Below are 25,468 nucleotides of genomic sequence, written 5' to 3'. Positions count from 1 at the left end.
TTTAAAAATACAAAGCCTCGCCTTCAAATACATGCATGATGCGTGGTTGACAGGAGAGGTTGCAGCGAGACGGCATATGGTCAGAGCACCGCCAAAATGTCCGCTGTGTAAAATAGGAACTTTTAATAAAAAAACATGTAATTTTAAATTGTAGGGAAACACAGAACGATAGAAAAATTATAATTGATGAAATTAATATAAACAGTAATTTTAAACCACAATGTCTACTATATCTTGATGGTGATTTTAGCAAACCAACCTTATACAAAATTTCAAGTTTTACTGTCAATAATATTAAAAAGTGTGGCCCAATTAAATTTTAGCTTAGGAAATACCTCAAGAGGGAAAGTACAGATAATGATGCCATGGGGCTATGTCACATGGCGCTACGCGAAGTGAACAGGCCCATGGGAGAATCTGGAAAAGAACCCTCTTAAAAATAATTTAAACCGAATATCTATCCTTTCTGTCTCTAACCTCAACAAATATTCTTGTGAAATAAAATTGAAATTTAGAAATTAAATTTATTTTAAACTTTAAAAAAAATGTAGGCAATTAGAAGTTCGGATTGCAAATCAAATCAAGTTAAATTTAAATTTATTTTTTTTTTTTTCTACTATTGGACCAATTTAGGAATATTTATAATTAAAGATAGACCAGCTCCATGGGGGAGAAGCATAATAATTAAAAAAATATGAACCCTTCCTGGAGCTCAGTCTAATCTTATTAAGAAAGGTGAAAAAAAAAGAGAAAGAGAGAGAGAAGGAGGAGGAGAAAAGGAGAAAAAAGGGGAAGAGGAAAGGAAGAATCGGAGTACGGAGAACGCCAGAAGGAGGAAAGGAATTGGCGGAGTAAACACAGATGAGTTGAAACCAAGTACAGGGGAAAGCCACCTCACACTATAATCACGTGATGAAATAGGTTGTTACATGGTCGAGAGGAAGAAGACTGGTTGAGAAATTAATATCGTTTAATTTGTGTTAAATTGTTATTGTTTTGAATTTCACCTTTGTGTTCTTAATAATTTAATTGTCGGTATTGCTGACTGGGGGCTCGGAGTTTCACCTCTCTCTATCACTAATTTCACTTCCTACAAAAAACGAGCCAGGGCTGGAATTCCATAGTAATTCAAATAAATATTGGGATCATCCTACCCCAACGCATAACAGTGGGTCACATAGAACTTCACAATAGTGTGTACACAAATGTCCAATTTAAGATGGGTGAGGTAAAATGCAACAATATTCATATCATAATTTAACTCGACACCTGAGTAACATGTCACCAGAAGTGTTTATGCCTTAACCATGAGAAATGATATGGAACATAGTATGCAATAAACTTCCTAATATTTATATATTATCTACATACATTCTACTCAAAATTTTGAAGAATTTAAGACCTACAACATGGATACTAAAGCTAAGCACAATGACCTTCGTAAAAGAACCATGAATGTGGTATATGAAACACTGTCTGGTCTTCATTGTTATGAGCCTATTCAGATTCGTCTCTCAAAATATGGGATTCTAGTTCAATACATGGCAAAACAAATATGTGTATAGGAATCTGACTATAATCTTAAGACAAAGATTATAAAAATTGCAAAAGATGTAAAATTGTTAAACATTTTACAATACTACTTTTAATGGCTTGACTGTTTTAAAGTCAAGACACTGCAAGCAAATAAGCTTCAGATGACTTTCAATTTCAGATAGGATCTTGATAGTGGTAAAAGACACACCATTCAAAATATTTCATTTTTATAACTTATACAGACAGCTTCTGAGCATCACAACCATAAGCAATTACATTATCCTTGGCAACTAGATCAAAATAGTGTTATATGACATGACCATAAGTTAAGATGCATGAATATACAAAATTTCATCACACTATTACTATCTTTGAGAATTTCTAAGCTTGAGCCCTGACACAAACACAACAAATGTTGATCTATGACTTTTTTCACATTGATGAAAAATACCATGACAAATAAATGACACATTCAGAATTACGAGTTAAGCATACGTTTAATTATACTTACTTCAATGGATTTAAGGTGACAATCCTAGCACAAAAAGTGAATAAGCTTTTCATGCATCATTTCTATATGGTTGTATGTTATGAACCTTGATAAATTTCAAGTTATGAACCAAGAACAAGACCAGGATTTGTGTTGGATAGTCATATGGTGGGGACCTTAACAGATTCCAAGTTATGGATTAGGGCACTGTTCCCATCCCCCCGAGACACAATAATTTATTTTCCTAGAATACAAAGAGAAAAATATAAAAAGAACTTACGGTATTGCGAATTAAATTCTAAATAATGTTATAATTACTGACACAAGTTCTAAAGATTAAAGTTCTGAATAAATTTTGGTGGTAATCCAAATTAAGTCCAACATTGAAGGTACTGATGTGACTTTGGTGTCTTGATGATGTGCTGCCAGTCGTTTCATGGCTCACAATCATACAATCGAAGAATATATCCTTGTTTGTAATGTCACTATAAAGTCAAGTCTCCATTATCAAGAATGTTATTTTGAGCACTTTGTATTTCCAGTGAATAAAGAAAATGAATTACTGGAAACATCAATACTTCAACTGATTCTGTTAAGATCCTACAGCACAAAAAAATAATCTGAAGAAAAATAAGAATGTTCCTCCACTTGACCTCAGGTCACAATTAGCACTTTCTCAAAAAAAAAATACCTATGGAACATTTATTTCTAGAAGGTTCCAAATGTTTATAGATAAAATAATTATAATAAAGAACATGTTAAATACAATGTCACTGACTCATCAAATTTGATGATCCTAACAGATAAGCCATACTCACATGGAAACTATTTGCTATGCATTAGCTGTGTAGAGAATTTAAAAAAGAATTGATGATTCATGTCAGATAAAATATCAACTTGATTTTGGACAATATATATATATATATATATATATATATATATATATATATATATATATAGACTATGGATCTCAACAATTTCCATGTTATGACTGTAAAAAAATGACTTATTTCGTCTCATATCCTTCAGTGAATATGTGGCTAGAAGGTGGGATCACAACTTTTTCCGAGTTATGACCTTGGGACAAGTTCCCATCCTTACAGAGTGTTGACCCATTGTCTGTATTGGATATGCTGGCATGTCTGATTTTGTTTCACTGCCTTCAAACCTACCTATTTATGTTTATTGAATGGTATCTAATTGTGATCAAAGAGTAGCATCCCTTGAAGCTCACTTCAAGATTATAATGTGTAACTCAAATGCCTATATCATATGATATAGCCCTGGCCTTGATGATGACACAAACTAACTTTCAGATCTATAATACTTAAACTAATATAATTAAAAAATATTAAAGAAAACATTCCTAGTACCTGGTACCCTCACTCCTTTTTATCCCAAAGTTTCAAGTGCATTTTTTAGACCACTCAAGTGGCCCGAGTGGTTAGAGTGCCTCATATGTGAGAGGCTATGGATCTAAACCCCAGCCAAGTCATACCAAAGACTTAAAAATCAGTACAGGCAGCTGCCTCGTTTGGTATTCAGCATTAAGAGGTTAGTGATAGCACTGGTCAGCATGGTATCTGGATAATCTGACTGGGTGGGACATGCTGCTACATGTATGCAACATGATGCCCCATGGCTAAACATCACAATAAACTGCCACACTGCAGACATTGCAGCAATATGACTGGAAAAATGTTAAAGCTACATTAAAAATCCAAATCACACACATAAGTTTGGTTTCATTGGTGTATGAATCAATAATCCCAATAGTGTTAAAAATACATGGTGATAGAGGTAGTTGTAAATTCTTTGGAATGTACCAGTCTTTGACTGGTAATACTGTCTATGATAATATCATGAAAAGATTTCAAATACTAAAAATATTTCAGAGAAGTCTCTGATTGGTTGACAAGGTACACCTTCCATGATTCAGCTTACACAAGACATCAGAAACACCAAAATAAATTTACATACATCTGAACTGAAAGATACTACTAATAGCTACACACATTAGCTATACTGGGAAGACTCTTATTTGAATATGAAATATAATTAAACTTCTGTCACAACTATAAATAATAGAAACTGTAACTGAAACATTATGTTCCATCTACTTTGTTTATACATGATACTCCATTTGTCTTTAAACATTTCATAAAATATAAAATGCTATTTTCCAATAAATCATCATAATAAAAGGCGGAATAGTTGTGAGATACGCACATAGTATGAAAAAACCATGTAAATAACCACCAATGTAAATTGCAGGTAATTATTATTATCAGGATAATTACTATTATGATTACCTCATGTTTTATAATTAGAAAAAGAAAGTTTTGAGGTTTTGTGTGAAGCTGTTAATGGGTGATTTTGTTTCTCAAAGTACTAGGCATTTAAAATCGATTAAAGTTGGAATAAGGAGAATTTGATTTCTTCCCTTCAGATGATATTTTGTAAAGATACTGAAATTAAAATCTATTATATCATATTGTGATATTGTACAGCAATGCTGTTTTACATGAAATCATCTATAAATAACATCATTGTCCTCTTTCCAAGAACAGAAATGTGCATGTATTTTTAAACAGAAACTAAACCAATTCCCTGAATGCACTACAGGTAAAATGCAGATCAGATAAAGATAACAATGGACATATAATTCTTCATCATAACAGTCACACTTCTAAAATGTAAGCTCAGTTCACAGTGAGTCTAAACAGCTAAAAAGGGTTTTCAATTCTAATATATGAGTGTTACTGCCAGGCCTCAAGTCTCCTGGCATGACCAGTTGTGCTAAACTGGGGTTTCAGCTGTCCTTTCTGTACCTTATACCCGAGGGAAGAAAACAACGACCAAAACCAATGACATCAACAACAAAATAAGTAATATAAGCAAGATAAATTCTTCGAGTGTGATGCTCACCTAACTGCATCTGCAGAATGCAATGCACAAATAAGAAATACTGAGTGAAGGAACTAAATCTGTGTGCTTTAACTATGTAACAGTTTTTATATTTTAATAATAATAATAATAATAATAATAATAATGACTTAAAAGAGTGCTTAATTTTTTTAAAAGCTCCAAGCAATTTACAGCATCAAGCACACATAGGAACATAAGTACAGTCTGCATACTGACAAGATAAAAGCCCATGACAATGTCTCACATTATAAAAACAAATGAATTATCACACAAAATAAATATATGGAAAAGTTTTACACAAAATAACCGAAAACCACAAAATGAGTTTATAATGTTGTTTTAATATAAAAAAAGGATAAATGCCAAATTTATTCTTGCTGGTGGATAAAATGCATCTTGAGAGCACTTTTCAATGCGAAAATGGTCTCTTTGTGTCTGTGAACCAGATAGAGTTCAATCCAAGTAGCTGGGCCCTAATAAGCAAATGAATATTGTCCAAAAGACTTAGTCTTCACCTTAGGAATACTAAGAATATGAGTGTTAGACGATAAGCGCAAGCTTTTGGCAGGAGTTTACACATGGATGTGATCAGATAGGTATTTTGGACCAGAAGTTGTCACTGAAGTCTAAGAGACAGAATAGATTTTGTGTCTAATTCTACTGCATACAGGTAGCCAGTGGAGTTTGTGAAGAAGCTGGGTGGTATGCTCAGTATTTGGTGCTCTAAGAATGATCCTAGCTGAACTGTTTTGGAAAATTTGAAGTTTCTGCAGAAGACAGAGCAGCAGATCAGAAGGAAGACTGTGACACTTATCAAGTCTAGAGAGTATTCATGAATGCCAAAGGGTTTTCTGTGGCATCTACTGAAAGAAGATTGCAAATAGTGTTGATGCATCTAAGATCCAGGTATGCTGCTCTACAAGTGTTTAGGATATGGTGATGCGGTGTGAGAGAAAACAAACGTAACACCTAGGTTTCTAAGTGATTGTCTAAATTTAATGGGAATGTCAATACTATTAAGTGATTCTGGTAAATGTTGGGCTTGAGAAATTCTTTGTGAGGCAACAAGCATGGCTTCAGTGTATTTCTGTAGATTATTACACTTCATCCATGCTTTAACATTAGAGACACACTTCTTTTTGCTCTGTTAGGTGGATGCAACTTCATCTGGACAGCAAGAGTTTTACAGCTGAGTGTCATAAACATACAACTGGTGGGACCCAGCATGGCGATTTATAACAGGATGGTGATCTAATCATTATAGATGATGATGAAGATGATGATTACATCATATTCCCCTGCTGCTTAATGTTAAGAAAAATCTTTCTTATCTACAGAAAATAAATATGTACGCAGTGCATGTCCTAAAGATTTTGTATAGTTTTATTTAGTTATTGAAAACATTAGAGCAAAGCTATATATTGTACAAAAATATCTGCCTACCGACCAACAAATGTTAAAAATAAATCTTTTTTATAACAGTATCCCAAACGCAAAGATATTAGACTTCACCTGAATGGCTGAAAAGTTAGTGATTATGGCAATAACATTGGTCACCAGAACATGACCCCTAAGCGATCACAGTCAGATCTTCACTTACAAAAGTAGAGATCTGATTTTAACCAGATTGAAAGGAAAATGGCTTAAAGTAAGTTTATAGTAGAGAACAGGCATCTCAAAACCATGATACAAACACTGGATTATTTATGCTCTAGAATCAAGATGTTACAATTTCTGGTTAATGCTTGCAGTAAATTTAAATCTCATTGATAATTTACATTAACGGTGGAGTAATGGATATGCATTGAATATAAAGAATAAAGTTATCAATACTGGAAATTAATGTGGAGAGTGAAGGTGTAAATATATACTTTCATCTTGTTTACCTTTACCTGATTGCATGACTTCAGTGAAAGGTATCTACATAACCAACAATGTTTTCTTATGGCATTAATACTGCTTAGTTTAAAGAACTGTTGCTGTTAAACCATGATTCATTTGCTTTACTAACATTTCTATACTGTACATTGTTTGGACTGCAGATGCATTCAGGAGTTTATCATATCTTATGAATTTGTTTTAGTTTTTATTCCTTATTCATTATCCTGTTTTTCAGGTTATCACATGACATAAAGTACCTTTACAACCACTGTTTAGCAAAATTATTTAATCCAGCTTAGCAGAGGTCTGTTGTATGTGAGAAAGGTTGCCAGTAGCTTCTCGTGGGTCGGTGGTTCTTTCCGGGGTTTTCCCGGGTTCTTCCTCCACCATTAATACTGGCCGCCATGTATAGCCTATCGTGTGCTGAAAAACGGCGTTAAACCCTACAACAACAACAACAACAACAGAGGCCTGTTTCTCCTAAGTGTAACTGTTGTGGTGCAGGAATCTATGCAAATTTTACCATGATCATATTTATGAATATGAATGTTCCGCATTTTGTAATTATCATAATAATAATAAAAATAAAAATAATAATAGTAATAACTATACTTTACCTAAACTGTTTCCAAAGAGCAAGTTAAGTTTCTGTTTACAAAATACATTTAAATTTGTGTTCTTGAAAAGAGGAAATTGATGTTCCGTTTGAATATTTGCATGTAAAACAGTGATCATGTCCAGTACCATAAAACAGATTATAATTCAGTGTCTCAAAATTAAAATGTGAAGGTAAAAAATCAAATTTTCTTCTTTGCCAACATTTATATACTTGGAATACTTAGTAACCCAGGACATTCAACTATCACAAATACCATGATATGACCTGCTTACAGTTTCATACAATGTCATGAGTCTCTGCTCTTAAAATAGGTAACAGAAAAGAGTGATAGACAACAGCTTTGTAAAATTTAAGCAATAATTTATTTTTCTAAAATACAAAGTGAAAATGAGAAAAATGAACTTACAATTTTGCAAATTAAATCTCAAAATAATCCAAGCATTACAGACACAAATACTGTAAAGTCCTGAAAAACCGCATTGCAAATCCAGAATAAATCCCAAAACTGATGGTGATGATGTGTCTGTTATAGCTCCTAGTGTGTTCATCTGTTTAAAGTCTTTTGTCGAATCACAGAAATATAATTCCAAGTTTGAATACACTATAAATTCCAGTGAATATCTCTATCCAAGACTTGTATCAGAGTATGTTTGTATTTCCAGCGATAATAATCACTTGAATTCTGTAATTAGAAGAAATAAAGTTCAACCCAACTGGACACAACATAATACAACTTGAAAGCGCTAGATGTTAAAGCATGAATGACCAAGTCCTCACAATTGCACGATTATAGAGTTCTCTGCTTGATCTCAGGTCACAATTAGCATTTTCTAAATACAATCTTACATAATGAAAAATTACCTTCTAGAATGATCCTGATGTTTACAAAACAATAACTTAGATATGTAAAATTCACTTAGAAAATTCCAAAAACTAGACCCAAACAAACATAAAAAACCAAGACCCAAATAAACATTTATTTCTTCTATTAATAATAACACTGATTTTAAACCCATACATGCAGAGAATAATTTAGCTATGTATTACTTGTTTATACAGAGTAAAATTCAGAAAGTCAATTTGGGTCAAGCAGAAATGAACTCAATTTTGGACAAGGTCAAGTCCAACATACAATGTTACATTACAATAGCATGTGATGAAAAACAATTTTAAACTAACAAACAAAGCAAATTAAATATACATAACATAAACAACGAATATTAAAATAATAATAATCAAATGCAATGTGCATAGGTTGCTATATGTAATTCACCTTTTCCTATTCACTACTAGCAAGTAGCTCACAAACATTCCTCTATAGTAATGACAATTGACAGGAAAATCTCTATTTTATGAACAACTGGAAGAAACTGGAACATCATTTTAACAGGGCAGATGGGAAAAAATGTTTTAGCTGGAGCTTTTGTTGTAAATATGTTATCAAAGATGAACTAGTATTGAAAATTTTTAAAAATGATGCAGCAGTGTGTGTGGTATTTAGTTATATCATTATAATGAAATATAAATGTATATAAATTTGCTTTTGTTTCTCATTTCATGAAATGCTGTTTCATACAAGGTGTATTTTGTTAACCAATCAGTGATTTTTCTAGAAGTTTTGATATTGTTTTAAATCTTTTCATAATTATCCTTGAGAATTATAATGCTTAAGATAGAAAATCACTGACTTTTATCCTCCTGCATCGTTTAGAAAGGTGGGGATTATGTCCTCCTTCATGTCTGTTTGTCACTTTTTTATAACGTACTGTATCAACTACAACATTTAAGACAATAGCTTGAAACTTTCGAATATGATTAGAGGTAGTCTTGAGATGTTCACAGTGGTTAAACTGAACTGTTAATATTTTTACAAAACTCTAAATATCTGAAGTACTTTAAGTGGAAATCTAAGTTGCTTGTGTCATCTTTAATGCCTTGGCTATGATATATGCACTGAGTTTTTGGGATTACGCTCTCTAGTCTTGCCTAATGGATGTTCCCTATGGGGATGCCTCCCCTGGGTCACAACGTCGAAACTGCTGAGGTCGTCAGTCAACAACCACAGATGGGTCTGAAGGACTTAAAACAGAACTAAACACATCACCAAATCCAAACCAGACTGGGGGTCATGGCCCTTAAGATGTGGACTGGCCCCAAGAGTCAAGGCATAGATACAACTGAGATCAACATTTTCTAACCATACACTGGTTGAAGGACATAATAAATCAGACAAATCTACAGTGCAGACCCTGAGCAAGGAGACATGCTCTTGGGTCATCACTAGGAAACTGCTAATATACCCTGCATATAAACATACATAGAGTTAAAGAGAAGGAGGAAACATGGTGAGATGAATGTCCAGCACAGCACAGACTTTAGGTAGGCAGTGTCACCATGGATGGGAATTTGACCTTGCCTCATAACACGGAAACTGTCAAGATCTCCATCCAATAACGTATAAGATACGATAATTTTCAAACACATACAAGCTGTGTTTATAATAAACATATGACCCATATTTTTCAACTTGAAAAGTAAGTTTGTCTAAAAGGTGTTAAATGCATACTACGGAAAAATAGAAGACATAATTCAAATTGGGAATTAAAACACCTATATATATATATATATATATATATATATATATATATATATATATATATATATATATATGCATTTCTTGCTGTATTTCCACTTCTGCATTTTCAGATCTCATTACTCCTTACTATGTCCAAAAGGAGGTAATCACTTTTCCATAAAATTAAAATATGATCCCAATATTTGCTTGCCTCTCCAACAGTTTGTATACCGTTCCAATTTCTGAAAGCAGCATGGATCAAGTATATAAATTTAGTCATTTCTTTCATCAGTTTACAACTGCTAACCAGACTGTCACCAGTTGGCCCCTAAGAATGTAAAAGACCACCTGACAAAGATTAGATTAGAAATTATATACTGATGAATTAAATTATTAAGTTTGGTACAATTGCTTAATGTCCTTCAGAGCTCTCAGCAGAGTTTCAGGATAAGGAGTCCTGAAATCTTCACTCAATGCATTTAGGAGTCCACAGCCAAATTTTGAAAGTCCAGGACATAAACATCCAAGTCCCTCACTTAAAAACAATAATAAAGAAAATGAAAATGTACATGATTATTTTATTATATACCTAGATTAAATTCTCAGCCTCACAATATCACATTAAAAAGAAGTTGTTTACCTGTAATAGTCAAACAAAACTTTATATCATACTGCACTCTACCATCAGCAAACTTGTTTCTCAGTCGAGTCCATTTCAGGGCCCCTAGTGGCAGAGTGGTCTAAAGCACTCTCTGTTACGGATTACTGTCATCTCACCTCTGTCTGCATAGGTTTGAGTCTCAGATTTGGCCAGTATGGGTATGTGAGAAAGATTGCCAGTAGCTTATTGAGGGTTGGTGGTTCTTTCCAGGGTTTTCCCGGGTTCTTCCTCCACCATTAACACTGGCTGCCATGTATAGCCTATCGTGTGCTAAAAAATGGCGTTAAACCCTACAAAAACAAGTCCATTTCTTTGTTTTACTATTCATTGAGTTAACAAATGTATTAAAAAATACACCAAGAAAAACAAAAAAAACGAAAAACAGGAAAAGAAACATCCATGAAACATTAGTTACAAAGGAAGAAAGAAATTTTTTCTTTAAAATATATTTAAGATACAATGGGTAATAAAATAGTTATTTTGAAAGTAATTTCCAAAAATTGTGTGCAAAGAGTTCTAATTTGACAAGACTATTTCCTTTTTCTTGCAGTTTCCTTGCTTCCTCTCTCTGCATTATGCTACTGTCTTAACAAATAAAGACCATGTATTTACTATTGACAGCATTAAGAACTGCTAAGAAACACAAAGAACACCAGAAAGCAATATGTCTTACAAATTAACACCAAAATCTTTAGGATAGCACTTTAAGTAAGTCTGATATAAATAACTTTTGAACAGCATAAAAACAAATCTTTTCATACATAGGATTTTTATTAAGGAGTTATTATTATTATTATTATTATTATTATACGCTCTGTATTATGTGAATATTTTAATATCAAGAGAATTTAGCTGCCGTGTAAAAATCACTATGAGATTTATGTGATCATGTTTCAAGACAGTCTGTGCAAGTTTAATGTTGCCTTTATACCATATATTAACCAGAATGATAAAGTTAATCAGCATCCACAGAGCCAGGGTTGCAATATAAAGTGAATGGTTCTGTCCTCAGTTTCCTGTTTTGACATACATGTTTTACCAGGTTTCACCCATATCGGATTTGGCTTGTTGACAATGCTTTGTATCCTTCTAACAGTGTATGTACCATCGGAGGTGATAACAATTCCTGGTTTATGTTCTCTTGCTTTAATACTCAAGAATTCTTTAAAGTAAATTTGCTTGTCCTCAAACTTCTTCTGCAATACAGACTAACCCATATGTCATCTGCACTCATACAACTTTGTGCTGCTGTAGAATAATACCATGTTTACCTTGGGTTCCATTTTACAGCAAGCTTCAGTCTGTGGTTCATGGACTCAATTTTGCTATTTGTCCAGTCAGTCTTTGTTGCTGGTCAGTAGTCAGCAATTTTATTTCTATATATTTTGTATAGTATCTGAACAAAGTCTACGTGATCATATTGCAGTCTTTCTTTGAAATTCTCATTTCTATCGTCAAAATCAATGCTATCATTTGCGTAGGCTACTCAAATATTTCACTGATAATTCTTTCTTTCATTTTCAATCTACTTTTGAACGGAGTGTTCGCTCAAATATGTAAATTAACTGAAATATAAGGGTTAATGTTCATTTATATTACCGATAAGGTGATTTCATGTTGTCAGAGATTTCGCCGTACTTTATTGATGAAACGTCAGACTCCTGTGCTTCGGTGAAGATTAGTCCTACATGTAAGACATAGCACATGTTGATTTTGTTTACACGCCCAGCGTCAGGACTGAGGTATAATAGCAACTCATTTCTGGCGATCAGCCTCGAGCGATCTGCCTTAGCTCGATTTGTCTCGCGAGTTCTCGTATTGGCTGAGGGACCGATCATTCTAGCTTAGTAATCTGCATAGAGAAGAAGCTTCTTTTGAGATAACTAATATACATAATGCACCGGCGAACGTACTAAGGAAACGGAATAATAATAAGAAGAAGAATGCATTTGTAACAAAGAGTAAACAATTATTTGCAACTATCCAAACATGATACAACAAGAAACATATATTGAATTACCACTTAACATTACTTTTTTCTTGCAACATTACATCAGTATCACTATGTATCATGATATCACGTTCTTTCTTTAAATTTAATTAGTAAACTAAAATAATTAAATGACATTAATAATTAATATGCTGACATATATCAAGAATGCTGACTTTAAATAAGCTATATTCAAAAATCAAATTTAAAATTATTTACAATCAACTTGAAATTAAATATTTACATTCATTTAAACATGCACAATTTTAATAATTTTAAAATTGTAGACTGAAATAAAATAAGTTGACTTACTGGTTTGCGATTTGTCTCACAAGATAACATTCAATGAAAACAAAAGAGTAAGTATTAAAACTGCATTACTCATTAACAAGTCCTAAAACAATATTTATCATTTTGTACATGATGAGGTTACTGTAATTAAAAGGTTGCATGAAGAAACAACATGGGAATTTCATAAGGTGCAAACATGTAACATGTCTAATTAAGGTGAGTGAAGACATTTGTATAATCTTTACTATCACTTGTTAATAAATAAAATTATCATGCTTTAAACATGAAACAATTATTCCTCTTTTTAATCCACTTTAATTGAATTTGTTTGCTTTTGATGTCAGGACAAGTAGGATCAATTAGGAAATAAATAATTAAAATCACTTGTTATGAATAAATACCCTTAACGTATTTGTAGTATAAATTATATATTTTTTAATGAAATTATGTTGTTATTATTATTATTAATTAATTAATTAATTAATTAGTTAATTAATTAATTAAAACATATGAGATTAGTTAGGATTGGATTAATTAAATGCGGAATGAATTGCCCACTGAACTTAGACACAAAGACACAGTGATCACATTCAAGAGTGCTCTCAAAACTCACTTATTTCGACTGCAAGAACAAACTTAAAGACCTAATAATGTTTCCTGCTTTAAATATTCTCAGCATGGTTATTTTAATATTTTCTAATTTCATGGTGTTTGTTTTTGTGATCATATCATTATATGTTTTTTATCTTATAGTTGTTGTCTAATGTTGTAAAGCGCTTAGAGCTTCTAAAGATTAGGCGCTATACAAAGTCCTCATTATTATTATTATTATTATTATTGAATATAATCACTTGGGATAATGGAGAAATTCTGCCAGTCATTAAATAGTCATTTATGCAAATATGCAAATGAATTTGGTTGAAACTTTTGTTTTCATTGGACATTGTGTTTTTTTTTAAAATAACGTTGACATTGAGACTTGTGCTTCTAGAAATTTAGTATTATGTTATCAGACCGGTAGTGTATATACTTTTACCGTTACTAATAATTCCATTGTAGGTTTCATTTCAGCGCTGGTTATTACATTTTATTTTGTTTACTGTTACAATGTTTAAAGTACTATTTGAAATTAGACCGCCATTGGTGGCGTTATCAATTTTCGTGGATTGGTTGAATTGCAAGGTTATTTTGCTAGTAGTTTTATTATAATTATTATATATTATTATAACCGTATCTATGAATTCTTTGTATGTTTATATTTTTTTTAATAGGCACGTTTTTAAATTAGAATTGAAATTAAACGATACATCATTATACGCATCATACCCATTTATTACCGTTATCAATAATAAGTAATAAGATCGCATTATTTTATCTGCACGGCAGTACTCGTAACAGTATCTATACTGACTCCGTTACTAAGATATAAGTTACATTTTATTTGGGTACTAGCAATTACATTTCTTTCCTATTAATGCATTTTAAGTTTATTACCGTTATTAGTTTTCGAGGACTGGTATAAAAAAAAAAAGTCATTGAAAAACCCGCAGGGGCTCGTATCATTACTTACAATTGACCTGTCATACATGTGCTATATAGTAGTTATTATATAGTACATTAGGCCGAATTTCCTCTAACCATTGCCACCCCATTTCTGATATTTGGACAGTTATATTGGGGTGTAGGGTCCCTACACCCCAACATAAATATCCAAATATCAAAAATGGGGTGACAAGGGTCAGAGGAAATTCTGACTAATAGTACATGTATGACAGGTCAGTTGTAAGCAGCGATACGAGCACCTGTGGAAAAACCAGTATGGTGTGGCCTAGCTTCCGACGATATTGGTTCTATGGTATCTCGATATTTGAACTTTTCGGTAGGTATTTATTTCATCTATTGCACCACATATCATGTACTTATATATACTACGTGACCATAGCCTAGGTTACTAGTTCTGCATCACCAGTTTATTTTGGAAAAATGTCAGGATTGCTGACGAGTACATATTTTATAAATAAATCCATGAATATTATTGTTTCTAAATAATATCCTTAACCTATGTTTTTAGATAGAATCAAAATCTTCTTAAAATTGCTATCACTGTAACAAATTGTTTAGCCAGTTTGTTGTCTGATAAAATGACCAATGATGTTATACAAGAGTTAGATCACTTGATTACTGTGATGGTCAAGGACTAGGAGATCGAATCTATGGTAGCATATAAGAGTCAAAATGTGAAGCGTGTTAATGTCGTATTTTGGTGGCTTTCGCAGTAAACAGGTGTTGACTTGAAAGCTGCATTGTACACGATTTATTACTTTTCATTGGAACACCGGTTGTTGTTCAAACAGTCTTAGGTTGATATGTACTTTCATGCTCATGTTGAATGTTCGTTCTCAGCAACAATCCCAGAGCAACTCCAATCATCATGGGTGGTTATTTGCAAATGCATTTCTTTAATTCTTTCTTATAAGTTTATGTTGCTGTATGGCACAGGTGGCATAATGAGTGCCATATAATTAGCATCCATATGTATGCGATATCTTAGTAATTCCCCTTTCATAATTAGGACTGTACATCTGTTTATTGTTTGTTTCCCACAGTTATCTGATTTATAGTGGAAAATAAATTCATTTTAATACAAACAACAACAACCAGACTTAAATTATATCTTGAGGGTCATTGTTTTTATTAACTTATTTGCTGATTGCAGACTTCATGACCTGAAATATCATAGCACTCATGATAGTAGTGAACAGAAAATCAAAACAAAATGAAAGAAATAATTCAAATTTTGAATCATTTTAAATCAAGAACAATTGACTGATTCTCATAAATTCTGTGACATAACTACACAAGTTTTAAGACCCTTTTTGGTCGGCTTAAATGGTAAATAATAAAAAATATACATTATACATCTACATCACTCAACTGTGTGTTACAGTAGTAGTTGTAAAAACTTTGCAGGGTCTATATACTGGTCCAAATCTGCCCATATCCTATATGTACCAAAATCCATCAAAAAATCTCCTAAAACAAACATTTTACAACCTTGATGGTAGTCGTATTGATATTTTACAGTCAGCTGATCATTCTCATCAGAAGTCTGTTCAGCCGATGCATTAAGTTGAATGATAACTTTATCAGTGCTCATCCATATCTGGTGACAGTAACAATCAGTACTGTTCAAGTTTTACAAATAACAAGTCCATATAAATGTACATTTGCCTGTATATTATAGTATGTGTTTTAGATTTTTAACATAGCTTTAACAATTTTTAAGTCATATCGCAAAGATATATGCAGTGGCAGTTTATAGTGATGTCTAGCACTGGTGCATCATTCCCCAGACATATAGCATCATCTCCCACCAAGTCACATTATCCTGACACCAGGCTGACCAGTCCTAACACTAACCTCTTAATGTTGAGCGCCAGGCGAGGCTGCTGTTAGTACCATTTTTTGAAGTCTTTGGTATGACTCAGTTGGGGTTTGAACCCACGACCTTCCACATCCGAGGCAGACGCTCTAATAACTAGGTCACCAGAGCAGTCACCTGTATAATATATAATAATGTATGTGCTGGTAAATCTTGTGATAATGACATGATTAGTCGCTTTATTTTTTCTGTGACACTAATAGGTCTTGCATAAAGTATGTATTCACTGAGTGGAGGTTGGGGGTGTTGAAAAAATTCAAAAAGCATTAGCCTGTGTATGTGGCAGTGTGACTGCTAAGAATGTTCTGCAGCGGTAGGGGTCAATATTCCTTGATAACTGTGATGTTTATGAAGAGTAAAGTCAGAAACATAACTAGCAGATGAGTTAGATGCAAAGTGGCTGGTATGCCATGTCAGGCGGAGCCAATATCTGCTTAAAATTATGAAGTGTGGTATGTTGTAGTTTTATTGCCCATGGTGCACTTTGTGGAAGACGTATTTTCCTCTTCATTTTCTGACATGACCAGTTATTTTATCTCATGATTCTGACAGATTATGCATTCCAGACCCTGGTGCCTCATGCGAATTTGTGAAGCCATACCTTGCCAGACTGGGACAGTATTGTATTTAGAGAGACACATGGATTGCCTTTTTGACACCTATTGTCCTTTACTTTTATAAGAGTGAGATTCAGAAGCATGTCTTAAATTTATTACTCGTCCTAGGCCAACATGAAATGTCACATGATCGTACACACCTTACAGAAATTGTCACCCGAGAAAAGAACTGTTATTTTTCCTGATTTGGATGATATTGAAGCTGATGATAAACATTTGAGGTCCAGTTATTCCAGATGATGATAAGGTTGATAATATTTCAATTTTCCACTGTTGATATCAAAATTTTAGTCACTGGCTGATACTTGACTATTAAAGTTAAGGTCTACTAAATATTAGCTGCTGTCACTTGTTTAAAACTATTATTAGAGATATATATTTACATTTTCCTTAGAAAAGAATTGGTTATGATTTCTGTAAAATTCAAGCTATGCATCACTATTATAGTTGATGTTAATACTTTCCTACTTTCATTTTCAAAGTTTTACATGGTATTAATTTAAACCTCTGCTTATTTTTAATGACTGTACTAATAACTTCATCTTTTAAAATTCAATTGTCCCAGCTATTCTTGGAAAGGGGGTGGTGATTCAGCAGTGTACATACACAAGGCTGTGATACAAAAATGTATGCTTTGCAATGAGTAATGGGAAAGGGGGTAAAAAATCACCAATTGTTTGCATATGTGCTTTATAGACAACCCCTAACATCATTATCAGAATATTATTATTGCCAGTGTAACTGTTCTTGGGTAAAGTTATTGGATCGATTAAATGTTTTAACAGCTGACCATAATGCCATTATAGTTCATTTGTGCATGAAATACCATTCTGCATTATAACTATTTTCTCTTCTTTTTGTTAACTTTGTTTGCAGATTAGCATAGATTTCGGCTGATTTTGGTAATTATATGGACTTTTACAAATGGGCCTTGTTACCTGATAGTCAGAAAGATGTTAACGTGACCATTCCTCTGATAAAGGTGTGGAGATGAGTCAGCGGCTAAGGACAAGCTGAAAAATGTGATGCTGCAAAGGTATATTTTCCATTTGATGTATCATAGATGACTCATATCAGCATCCATACTAGAAGTATGGGTGTGACTGACTATCCCATATTCTGCATGAGACAGAAAAGCTATCTAACGTTGTCTGCCACATCTCATAACATATATGCTATACATTATGTGTATAAGGGGAAATATTATTTATTTTGTAATAGAGTGGGAACATTTTAATTTGTCATAAAAAATGGTACATTTTCCTTAAGCTATGGATCGGCATTTTGAATTATGTATTATTTTTAACATTAACATGAAAAATTTGCAATATTTTTGTGATTACTCCAATAGACTAAATCGTTTAACCTTCTATGAGCAACAATTATTAATTTTTCCTACAAACACTAAAGGCATCACATGCTGCATTTCTGGATTAAACACATTAATTCCATTATGTCTTAGATATTTCACTTTGAATTGTTTGCATGTAAATATAAGTTATTGCACACATATTGTATTATTATGTGCAGTATTAATTTTAATCTTTATTGGGGGGAGTATTCGTAGTGATGATTTAGCATCATTTAATATTGAGCTTTACATGCTGAGTTTGAATGTTTATAAACCGCTGTTGCTTTTAATTACTGCTGTTCTAGTATGTTGATAGCCTCTGTATCACAAGTAGAGCAAACTTTTACCCAAAGTTCGGAGTGAAAGCAATTTTTCTTTGTAGGTAATAAGTACAGAGGGAGAGAGAGAGAGTTAGTTCACAGACACTTTACTAAGAAAAAAACTTAGTATGATGTATCCCAAAAGATTTCAGTCTACCAAAGAATCTTACAATTGCCAGAGACAAAGAACTCTTTCGTCCTGTGTCCAAAAAGCTTAGAAATAGACAGTATTGTAATAAGTCCCAAATGAAATCAAAGCACAAAGTACTGTGATAAAACTTCATGTAGCAACACAGTTTTGATTCAAAAAGATGATTTGTCACTGACTGTGCACAGCTTCTAACTTACAGACAACTGTACCAAAGTGACACTGTTACAAAGAGTAACTAAAATACTTTCCAATCAATAAACAAACAATATGAGTACACTATTGGGCCAGCAGGGTATTTGTTAAGAAAGGTAGGGACTAAATTCTTAGTACTGACTTAATCTTAACTCAGATGTAAGTATTAATCACCTAAATTTTCTGATAGTTACAAATAGACTTGGTACCTCTTTATGCAATTAAATGTGACCTCTGCTTTATGTTGGTGAAATAAATTATGTAAGATGGGTATGTTTTGATTCCTTTTTGTTTCCACCAATGGTATGCAAGGTGTTCAGACATCTAATGCAAAATGTTTCTTTTTCTTTCATTTGTTCAGTGATCCAATAAAGGCAGTGGGCAATTTCAGAAGGATTACAGCATCAAAGGTAAAGTGAAATTCTGCATTACCAGATTACATTCAGTTTTTTGGGTAAGTTAATCAGAATGACGAATGTTGATTTGGATGTTAAGATTTTTGTTTCTTGAACACACTGGATACTGCACTTTTTCTGCAATCATTCATGTTCAATTGTATGGATGACACTCCAATTTCATGTATTTGAATGCAGTTAAAGCAAGTTTTGGTCTGAATTTATATTATGCAAGTTAGAGGCATCATTTGTCTCAATAGCAATGTAAGGAGCATTGTCGACAGCACTTTGTTTTTAGTTTACTTTTATAACATCAATTTTTATAGTTTAAACTGCTGAAAAAAATTAGTTCAGTTTATCAGTGTTCAATGTTGCTTCATTACAAGGTATATATTTATGGGATACTTTTTGTCTTAGTATTATATAATCGAAAAATTAAACTAACGTTTGAAAAATCTACTACATTTCACAGCATTTTAGAGAGAAAATTTGGGTGGTTCTAATAAATGGATGATCTATTTCGAACATATACATTATTGTTATTGCAGAGGCTTCATTGTTTATCAATATTGCTATAAATTAGTGTTACTTGACTTTTAATAATAACTGTATATATTGGACCCAATAAAATAATTATTATTTCCTGTACTAGAACTAATGGTGAAACTTTTTTACACCAAGGTCATATGTTCCAAGACTTAAAAAGTGAAGTAAATTTGTGTTTAATTTGTACCCCCATGTTGCATTAAAATTGATAAACAAAATGCTTATTTGATAATAAAATGAATGAAGTTAACATTGTATTGTTATCACTTATTCCTCTTTTTTCCATCATGAGCATTAATGAAAATGTATCCACAAAGTCCATATATGTAGCATAGACATCTATACTGTAGCATGTTTCACTTGCATCAGATTACACAAGACACAATGTTTACTGACATGAACATAGAGAAACAAATTGTGTTTGGTTGTACTCAGAGGTTTGAATGTGTAATCTGATTGAAAACTGGATCCAGTAAAATCACAAACGAGAGTGAAAATGTGAAATGATTGGTTGAAGGTATGTGCCATTCACACATGACGCAGTGTTATGTGCAAACTAACCAAGATTGTATTATATCCAGTTCAATTATATGACAGTATCTTGCAAATAAAATCATTATTTGTCATTTTGCCAACAGGATATTGAAGACAAGGATTATTTTTTTATTGCAAAGCAAGCTGACCTTGGAAACCAACTTTGGATACTTTTAAGCCGATTATATTTTAAAGGATATCAATAAAAAGTTTTTTTTTTCTTCAAAGCAAGCCAACTTTGGATTCTTTTAAGTGTGCTGATTTTATATATATATATATATATATATATATATATATATATATATATATATATATATATATATATATATATGTATGTATGTATACACACACACACACATTCAGCGCACATAGGGAAACTACTTTGCTTCCATTTGACCAGTATTCACAGGAATTTTGGAAATAAAATGAAAAAATGAAACAATTTTTAAAGTGACATAATATAGTACTTCGTGCATGGACATTGATAATCCAGGGTCACTTAGATGATTTGGAGAAAATAAAATCATTTGATGAATTTGTGAAGGCCAGAAGAGAAGATGATTTTGCAGACAATAAGAACATTAACATGGATGAAATTCCTAGATGGACTGTCAATAACATGGTGGTTGAAAGTGAGAGAATTAGCATGACTGGTGCAGATCTTAAATAAAATGACTTTAGTCCATGCAGTTTCTGCTTAAGGAGATGTGTTGCCTCCAACAATAAATTTTCACTGTATGACAAAGCTAAAAAGATATTCATGCACTGAAAGAATGGATCATATATGTGCAGGAGAAGGGTTGGGTTAATGAGATGATGCTGCAATGGATTTAAAAAAAAGTACACAGTTTTATATTTTTTAAAATAAAAATTTAAGTTGGAGTGCATTTTCCGACATGTAATTTTCAAATGCTCACAACTTAAGACTGGAAAAGAAACTAATGTGCTCACAACTTAAGACTGGAAAAGAAACTATGTGTCCCAGAACATACAGTGCACAAAAATATACATTCAGAATTGTTATGTTGTCTGAACATAAACGGTATATATAACTTTTTATGAATAACAAACTTTTGATTGAGTTGCATAGCTAAATGTAAGTGAAATTGCCATAATGCTTCCATGCTGTTACATACAAATATCAATACTATTGTCACTGTATGAATTGTTTGCTAGTCATTTAAAGAGTGATATATTTATTTCATGATCTTTATATTATTATTTGGCAGCATAAAATTGATTTTTCAACACACTTTGATGCAGTTCACTAAGCTCTATAACTGTTAAAAATTTCACCAAAATGTTTCCAAAAGTGAAGAAAAAAAGTTGCTGCAATTATACTGCAGAAAAAATGTTTTTCCTTTTCTTGATGAAATCCACACTAAAATCTATTAACATACAAATTCCTAATAGTAACTTTTCATCTGAAATGTTAATTGTCATAACTTTTTCCATTTATTATGATATTTTTAAAAAGAAAACTGGTCTGGAATGATTTGAAAAAAAAAAATCTTTTAAATCGATTCATTCCTTCATAGAAATTTAGAAAATAGAAATTCATTTTCTGTTTGTTAAATAAAATCATTCTTACTTCGTTCACAATATTTTCACCCATCCATTCCTCTTTTATGGGAAATAGATATAAAATATATGTTATGGTTTTAACCGTGACAAGTAAATTCCAGTCCAGGGGTTACATTATTTGTCTCCCCACAAGGCTTGCCAAGTGGGGAGACATATAATGTAACCCCGCAACTGGGATTTCCTTGTCTCGGTCCAAACCCCAATGTAGATTATTTTTCTCACCCAATATTTTCCTTTAAAAAGAACTCTTCATTAGTGTAATATAGTTCATGTGCAAATGTTTACATGTGGCTCATTAATACAAATATGTTAATGAGGGTTGTGGTGTGACCATTGCGAACCAAAGTACAGTTTATGTGGATGTTATGTGAAATTGACAATAAATAATTAATATTTATTACAAGAAACTTTTATTTTCATCAGTTTCAATTTTGAAAAGTTATATTGTAAATAATGAAACAATACTGGCTACTCAGCTCTACTGTAGTTATACTTAGCACAAGCTGAATCGAAGAGTAACATCTTGCTTTAGATTATTCCTGGGTAATTAGAGATCTGTATCACTATCGTATATAACTGTCCTTTTCTTTGGAGGAGGTGAAACTGTTTGTGACATGTGTTGTCCTTAGTATTGATTGTAAAATTACCCCAGGTGAAACTGTTTGACATATGTTGTTCTTAGTATTGATTGTAAAATTACCCCATGTATAAAAGACCCTCCAAAACTTTCAAGTTCACAGATTCTTTGAAAATTTATTCTTGTCTTGGAAATATGGCAAGTGATACAGTAAATATGCCTATGGATTAATGATTTCTTCTGGCTGGTAAGTGCATTATTTGTCATTAAATATTGTAGGTTTATCTTTCAGATCCAGTGCTGAATGTCATTCTCATGATTGAGAGGAACAAAGTTATGCTCCATTGAAATCTATGTACCTGCTACAGATTGCAGATTTACACAGAGAATGTGACCTCTACTTTGTCTGTCAGAGCACAAGCAGAATTCTAAAGTCTTAAACAGCACAGATTTCCAAGAATCACCAATTATTAGTACTAAACATGTTATTTGTATTGCTAATTCACTATACAGTAATGCTGAAAGGGATGTACATTTCTGACCACACTTTCTGTTGTTCCCATGATTTCACTCTTCACAAAGCAGTACTGGTTTACTCCTGTTATAATGTTGCTCTTTTGCAAGAGCAATTAATAGAGCTCCATTTTTCATTATTGTTTACCTTTCTTGTTTAGCAAAGGCATCAGCTCCAACTGTATTTGACACGATTTTGTTATTGAATAATGGTTAAAATGTTGCTCATTATTTCAGCTTGGTAAAGAAAGTAAAGGAAATATAAAAACATATTACAGATTGCTTTTGATTGCTGATTAAACTTAAATGATGGCAGCCAGATTAACAACTATTCCATTAAAACATACATGGGACCCAGAAAGGCACTTTCAAAGTGGGATACTCACCCATTGATGCAGTTTAGAATTTTCTTATCATTTTAATATGATATCTGTGAAATCAATGTACATATATTTTTGTTTTAAACTGCCTTCCCTGGGTACTATGTATGTTTAAATGGAACAGCCCTAAAAGCAAAGCTTACAAATATGGAACATATAGTGAATAAGCTAAATTTGAAAGAATCTGGGGGGAGCTCCATTATTTAAATAATTAGATTATTACTTGTACATGCTTTATATCTTGTACTTGTGTCAGTAATTGGCTTAAAGCACTAAATATGTATATATGTTCATAAATATATGAAATATGAACAGGCATCAAACCATGGGCAATAACTGTTGTCCAAAGAGATTCACATAAAATATTTTGGTGGCTATCTGGGTAGAAAGTAGTTGCCTATGGGCACGAAACGGTGGGTAGTGGACGTGTTCCTCCTGTCAAGTAACAAAGTGAACAATATGTGCATGCATGATAGAATGTTGCCTTTGCAACAGTAAACCACTTTTGGATACCATAAATTTCATTTATTGATTTTATAAAAAAATGACATCGAAATGACCAACATTTCATGGTAAAAATTTAGTCTGATGAATTTCCCAGAAAAATTGTTCTTTTGGTAACAAAATCTGTTGTGTATAAAACATATACACTGTTGTTTCATAATTTACTTACCTAGTTTAACATGTTTTGAAATGTATATATTTTCTGTATTCAGTCCAAACAATTTCATTGAGATTTTCTAATCATGACTGCAGGCCATTTGCAATCACATGACTGAACTTTTTAAATAATGGTACAATGTACCTCTGCAAACAAAAAACGTGTGCAGATTAAAATTATTGAGGTACATTCATTGTAAGTGTAAATTTTCTTTTCAGTAAGTATACAGTATTTGGCTTTTAATTGCTTTATAGACTTTAAATCTCTGCACAGTGATGTAGTGAAAGTTACATTGAGTATTTGCAAATGAATAATTGAGGAATTAGGCATACAGTATTTATACCCAATAAATGCAGAATCTGTACTCCAGTTTTATGATTAGAAATATTTAGAATTGGCTTTTTGTCATAGCCACCATTATATGGCTTCCATGAACACTATGAAAGGCTTTTTCCCAGCCTACAAATGCATACCATATCTGTCCTTTAGGTCTACAACAGTGATCTATATGAATGGCAAGTTGTACTGTGTTCTTCATAATTTGCTACCATTTCATTCAGTATATGCTTTAATAATGTTTTCAAGTAGATAAGATGCTGTACATAAAAGATGTCCTAATTTTCAAAAACTTTTTTTTTACCAGTCTTCCACCTCCATTGACCCCCATTGTGTCCCAAATCTTATTCAGTAATTTACACACCTGGACAGCCTCTGACGAGGCTATGAGTTATATTGTGATTTGTAAACACCATTAATTTCATTGTAACCATAATTAAAATTTATATACTAAGAAGTTGAATTTTTGGTGCTTGAGCTTTTGCATTTAAATAAAGACTTGTTTCACATGTTAAGAGGTCTTGTAATAAGTATTAAGGAAAGAAATGAAAAAATAGCAAATAGCAATGTCTGTCTTAGTTATATTTGAAATCTTTTTAATTGCATGATTTCAAATTCATTTTGTATTCAGATGTTGTGGTCTTTAATGTTTCTGTGGGAAATAAAAAAATTAATAAAACATTTAACATCATACAATATTTCTTTATTACTTGCTTCTTCATAAGACCATACTTATAGGCCACACATTGTCATAATTCTAAGCATCCACAATATGTTTCTTCAGATAGGGAAATAATTGAATCAAAAGAAATTATTTTCTTTGAATTATCTGTTTCCATTCTAGATTGTATATCTACTATCTTCTCACAATTACCTTCTCACAATTATCAAATGTATT

The 25,468-nt window shown here is 32.3% G+C and overlaps 1 long non-coding RNA gene across 1 annotated transcript; it reads left to right on the top strand.

Annotated features, from left to right (window-relative positions):
* Positions 1-17,911: 17,911 nt before the first annotated feature.
* On the top strand, positions 17,912-25,266 carry LOC149773099 (uncharacterized). Its single transcript, XR_016417469.1, has 3 exons — positions 17,912-18,066; positions 19,406-19,454; positions 22,973-25,266. It is a non-coding gene; the product is annotated as an uncharacterized LOC149773099 (long non-coding RNA).
* The last annotated feature ends 202 nt before the right edge of the window (positions 25,267-25,468 follow it).

This window comes from Sinohyriopsis cumingii, unplaced genomic scaffold (genome assembly GCF_028554795.1).
Source record: "Sinohyriopsis cumingii isolate HCF-2022 unplaced genomic scaffold, ASM2855479v2 utg000898l, whole genome shotgun sequence".
Lineage (NCBI taxonomy): Eukaryota > Metazoa > Mollusca > Bivalvia > Unionida > Unionidae > Sinohyriopsis > Sinohyriopsis cumingii.
Note: the sequence above shows the minus strand (reverse complement) of the source record. Positions and strands in the feature narration are given on the sequence as shown.